Here is a 6,353-nt window from a genome sequence, read left to right on the forward strand (position 1 = left end):
AGGTAAGGTACGTGCCATACTCTAGGTCACTAATATTGGTTCTTCTATTTTCCTTATATACATGACGTGCATATTCTTGCTCTCTTAACGTTTTCGTGGCTCTTGTGTTAATTTTTTTTTTTTTTACAATGTTGCTGTCCAGAAATGGATCCTTTGCGATCGCTGTTGTTGATATCGTGGTGCTGCACTCAAAAACGTGTTGAAGCAAGAAAGTTTAAAAAATAATTATAAAAAAAAATGAATCGAGTAGAACTATTTGCACCGAAATTAACCCCATACCACTCTCAGGTTTCACTTGTTTCAAGGTTCGGTAAGTTTAATTATTAAAAATCATCATATAATTTGACATTTCGAGCAATGAGCAAAGCCAGATTCCGTATACAGTCCAACATTGTTGAAATACGTCCTCGTTTGCTTTTTTAGCGCTTTTAGATCGTGACGCAAATATAGCACGAAGTTGGTGCGGCCAAACCGGGACAAGGTTGGAGCTGCTACTCACTCCTGGCTTTTCCTTACTCCGTTCAAAAATTGAGGTCTTACTTTCTTTTATTCGCAAAGGTAAGAACGTCGTTATGCCTGAAAAAAATTGCGGTGAGTGCATGCTTATACTGACTAGAACTTTATCTGCCTCAACGGGTGACAAATCTCCCAGCTTTAGATGATAAATTTAGGCAGTCCAGAACAACCGCTATCCTGGGGTCTTTAACGTGCATCACGCAGCAGTGATACACGATCGCACGCCGGTACGATGCTCATCCAGATCGAAACGGGCAGGGGTGGGGCTCGAACCCAGGTTGCTGGGTTCTGCAGGGCGAGCTTTCGCTGCACGTGCTCCGAACCGGTGCTCACTAGACTTTTTCGGTCACCGATCCCCCGACGTGGTTATGCTTGATCATCGTTATAGGTGACGTGTTAGGGCACTTGCGACTGCTAACAATCGAGGGAGTTAAAACCTCTTGGGACCGGACGAGAGGACACACTTGCGCCCTCTATTTGGTTACCGTAAAAAGCTTGTGATTATCTTAAATTTCCAACTTTCTTCGCGCCTCATCCTTTCTTTATTACCTCGAAGGTCTTTTGACACTGTTATAAGTGGTAATTTCTCATTAATGGTACTTACATTTGACTTCGCGAATACTGACCAAACATTCGCTCTAGGGCAATGTAGTTACAGGGTGACCACACTGACGGCGCCAGCGTGCCGTTATGTCCTCTAGTCATGAGAGATCCAAGAACTCGACCCTACGCAAACGCAAGTGTGTGAACCGGACTTCAGAAAAAAGGCGCTCAGTTTCCACGCGTTACGCGCAAGTCTTAAGCCCACCCTTTCATCTTCGCGGATTCGCTCGGCTCCCAAAAGTGGCTGCCCTTTTGAAGAACGTCGGTTTGGGGGAAGAAGGGATGGCGAGATAAATGTGGAGCGGCAGCGGCACAAGCGGAAAGCAAAGTGCTGTCCTATCACTCAAAGAGGCTTCCCCTCCCAAGTACGGTATGGGGCTGCTCCTGGCTCCGACGACACTTTTGGAGCGCGGACCACTCAGCCAGGTGAGTGATCTGACACGGCAAGTCCAAAGGAAAACATGCTGCCCCTCCGCCAAAGGCTGCGAGCAATCGAGCACAGACAGGCCACACAGGCACGATCGTGTCTCTCTTTCCCCGTGCTCCCTTGATCGTGACAGACGGCAAGGCTGAGGAAAAAACGGAAAGAGGAAAGTGTCGGCGCGAGTTCTTCGTCGGAACCCCGAAGCGTATCGACATTGATCTTGCCATGGCTCATCGCTCGAATACCCTTTGAGTGGTGAAGTCGGGTGTATATACCTAAACAACGACAGCAGTAGCGGGGAAGTTGGGCTTTAGATCGTAGATCAGAAAGTCCAGCCTCTTTGTTTGTTTTGTTTTCATGTACTTTTAGCTTGACGCCGAACACTCTTGTTCTTTCGACACCCTGTCAGGATGGTTCTATATTAAATCGTAATTTATACTTCACGCTTTGTTTTCACGTTGACAGTGTGTGTCTGTGTTACTTGACGGAGGCGGAACTGGCGTCTTCTCTCGAAGCGGGTTTCTTTAGGGGGGGGGGGGGGGGGGGGGGGGAGGGTTCTCACTTTGATATCGGGTCTAACTTTGACATTGTTTTGGATTTATACTGTTTGGTGGGAACAGCGCAAAAAGACGTAGAACGAGGTCGAAGAAACACACAGACAGGGCGCTGACTTACAACTGAAAGTTGATTGCTCTGCAAAAAGAGAAATGAGCACAGGAAGGAGGAAGGCGAGAGAACAAACAAATCAAACCAACAACATACGGCATCACCCACGCCCACGCAACGTCACACGAACCTGCCACACTTTCTTACAAAATCTACCTCGTCATTTGCAAGGGCAACAGAAGGAGCGCTCACACACGTGTCAGCTCCGATAGACGCCATAAAATACGCTTCGTCTATCTCCCTCGCAGTCTTGTTTTTGTGACGAGACAAAATTTTTATATCATGAAATGACGGCGTGCAGCCACACCTATCACAATGGACCGCTAGGTTCCCTGAGGGCGATGAACGTAAAGAAAGCGAATGCTCCATTGCCCTTACGTTTACACAACGCCCAGTCTGACCAATATACACCCTGCTGCAGGACAGGGGGATCTGGTACACGACCCCGCTTGCACATGGGACAAACGAAGTGCGATGTTTGACGTCGCACTGAACGGAAGGGCGTCCCTCCCTACTCAGAGCAGCACAAAGGTGTGACAGCTTAGATGGCGCCGAGAAGACGACAAACACCTCAAACCTACCGGCAACGCACTTAATTCGGTAGGACAAGGCATGGATATACGGGGGTACGACAGGTCTGGTGGATGGCCTTTGCTTTTTCCCAGGACTAGTGTGCCCCCTAAACATCCTAACAAGGGACTCGGCAACACTCACCACAACCGCCGAAGGGAAGCCCGCAGAGGCAAGCCTTTCAACCTGTGTCACAAAACTTGACCCGCACCTATGGTGACAGGATTTTAACAAAGACGCCCTGAGGCCCGACCCAGCAATGGCCCTTTTCACCAATTTTGAGTGCGCCGAGTGATAGGGAAGCAATCCCTTCTTCGATCTGGGATCATAGGCCCAGCACATGTGTGACATCTCAAGGCGGAGATTAATGTCCAAAAATCGCAAAGCCCCCTCTGTCGGGACCTCTGAGCTTAAAACTTAGGCCCTGGGAACATTTAATAAATATGTCCACAATCTCTTTAACCACTTGAACACTGTCGCTGTCAAGGCTGGGTCTAAGGACAATGAGATAATCATCTACATATCTTAGCACTTTCAAAACGCGTCCGTCCAGTCTGCCAGCAATGCCTCTATCACACCTCGCCAGATAGATATCACTAAGCACCGGTGCTACGCTAGACCCTATGCAAATGCCACTCTTTTGCAAAAAGGTTTCACCCTCGTAGGCAACGTAAATTGACTGGAGGTAGAAATGCAGCAACTTAGAAACGAATCACTCGATACCCCTGAAGAGCTACTGAAGGCCACGGCCCCATTGGTTTGGATACATTCCTCCACGGCCGTCATGATTTTGGATTTATCTCGAGTTAATAATAAGCACTAAGTGACAACGGACTCAAGTTGACCCATACACGACATACACACCGGTATTTACTGATTTGTCAAGTTTCCCATTATGATTAGGTAACATATGTGTAAAGTGCAGCATTTGTGAAATGTCATTGGATGTTTCGTCACTAGTTATCGTTATTATCAGGTTTTATGTCCATGCCGTTCAGTCCCGATGTATTTATCGAGTGTTTATACTGTTTTCGAATGAAATGCTCACGCTGTCCGATCAAATTTGTTGTGATCATTTTCCGAATTTGTGAGAATTTTCTGGTTTTACCAAAAAACAAACACACGTATATTAATATATTCACCTTATCCAGCAAACTTCATAGAATGCAATCTTCAGAGAGCCTTCTATACTATTGTATTTTCGCCATTGCTGTACCAAAACGAACCCAAAGTATTTTTAATTAGCAAAGACGTGTCCGAGCGCGTTTGTGTAACCCAGAAAAAGCTTTTTTTTTTTTTTTTTTTTTTGTGGAACTTCTGGGAGTCAGATCTGCAGTCGAGCATCACCCCTGAACGGGGGTAATAAATAAAAAGTGCTCATGGAAGCAGGATTCAGAATTTGGGTCAAAAGGAAGATCGGAGGCGTGCCAATGTGTAGAGAGAGGTCGGCGCGTGGCTCAAAATAGAATATTAATAGGCGGAAGAGTTGAAAGAGCCGCGTTCCATTCACCTCGCATCATCTCCAACCACTTTGGACGACTCAAAAATATTTAATCGGTAAAACGTCCACTCACTAAATCTCGCTCCTTTTTTATTATATTTTAGTTTGAGATAAATAGGACGGGGTGTCGAGTGCAAACTATTTTTTGTTGTGGTTGTTGCCGAGAAGTCAGCCAAAATCTTGAAAGGTTATCCTCAATTCAAGAATTACCTTTTCCATTTTTTCTTTTTTGCTTCGGAATTTCTGTGGGCGTCCAGCTGCATGACCACTCTCTGCAGGCGAGCCCCATATCTCGCTATTATTTTCAACTACTGGAGCAATTCGTGGGGTTCAATCGTTCGGCAGTATATAACAAAAGAAAAACATTAACACGAAACCCAAAGTTCCTGAAATTTTACAAGGTGTATCTGAAACGCATTGAAATATTACCGAGTTTTAGGCAACCGGTTTCTGAACTCCCATACGATCAGTCCGCAGCCTAGTGACTGCCGCCAATCCGCCTTAGGTTCGATCACAAAAGTGCACCTCTGCTCGCAGGTAGAAGATGAAGAGGCTGCACGTACGAGTGAAATTAAAAATTCGACCGTGTACTTGAAGAGCTCGCATTTAAAGAAACCTAAAGAACAACCTCGGGGACTAAAGTTTTTTGAACGTGCGTTACTTTTTAATTCGGCGTTGAAAAATGTGGGCACCAAACCCTCTCGGGTTTATATTCTATGTAACTTAATCATATTTGTTAATGTTTTATGACGCAATATACTAATTTTATCACCCCTGCGACCTCAGTCTAGAACAAAATTTCGAACCATCACTCTCCTCTGTTTCTACCTCGGGCTATGGCCACTATGCCTGGCAAAACAGAGAAATTCCTGACTTGTCATTTGCTAACGATGCTGTGCAACGCCTTTACCAGAAAGCGGATAATAGGACAACTGCGTTTAAGTCGCGTTGTTTTACCGTGCAATTGTCAAGAAACGCAGGTCAAGACAGAAAAAAAAAAAAAGATCCAAAAGACGATTCTAATTTCAACATTTTAAGCTGGAAGACAAGTACGTGAAAGGTGTTTATCAATTCGCACAAAAGCGCTAAATGTATCATTCATTTATTTTCTGCTTTAGTTCACGTTCATGGCTTGAATTTGCGTCAGTGGTTTGGAATTATCTAAGACGTACACAGTCTCTGAGGATTGGACTGGTACAAAAAGAAATGCGCATTTTATACGACAGACACTTCCAGCGTCGTTTTTATTATGATTATTAATTTCTTCTTAATACTGTTTTGCTTAGGTCTTTGTCAAATAGAAAATTCAAGTTCATTAAATTTCTTTCACTATTTTCTAGCTTATGAAACCGATCAGGAAATTAAACACGTGCTCTTCTCCCGTAGAGAATACATTTAAAAGACCGCACTGAAAGCTTTCCTGAAGATAAAGAAAGATCACCAGCTGAACTTGAAACTTATGTTCCGACCTTGATTATCTGCCGCAGAGGCTTACAGAGCTACGCTCTAAACTTGAACTCTCTTACTAAGTGAGATGTTGTTTAAAACAATTTCCTCCTTAAACGCAAGAGAAACTGCTGCCTTCATAAATCACAGAGACAAGCACCCTTTTTGAACTTATCCCCGCATCTCAATAAAGAAGCTGTCCCATCAAATGTAAAAGGAACAGCAGCCCACTTAAATTTCTGATGAAGATCGTCTCTTAAGAAAGACTTTCTTAATTTTATCGCTCCTTATAAGAGCGACTTTTTTCTTCATGTGTATCTATTCTCAAAAAAGGGACTGCGTCCGTATTTAAAAAAAAAGGATGGACGCGCTTGGTTGTTCCTCCGTCAAAGGTCGCACAACAGATAGAAGAACAAGCGTTTCTCAGACAAGATTTAAAGAAGTAAAGTGGCACCTATGACGAGCTAAATATATGGCAAAGATTACATTATGATGCCAAAAGAATAATTTAATTAACTTAATGATTCACAACGCCATGATTCACGAAGAGCACCTTAAACAATATAAAATCAACATGTTCGACACTTGAATAAAATTTACGAGCGTTTCCTGAAATTAAAGACAAGT

This window comes from Ixodes scapularis, unplaced genomic scaffold (genome assembly GCF_016920785.2).
Source record: "Ixodes scapularis isolate PalLabHiFi unplaced genomic scaffold, ASM1692078v2 ptg002850l_1__unscaffolded, whole genome shotgun sequence".
Taxonomy (NCBI): Eukaryota; Metazoa; Arthropoda; class Arachnida; order Ixodida; family Ixodidae; genus Ixodes; species Ixodes scapularis.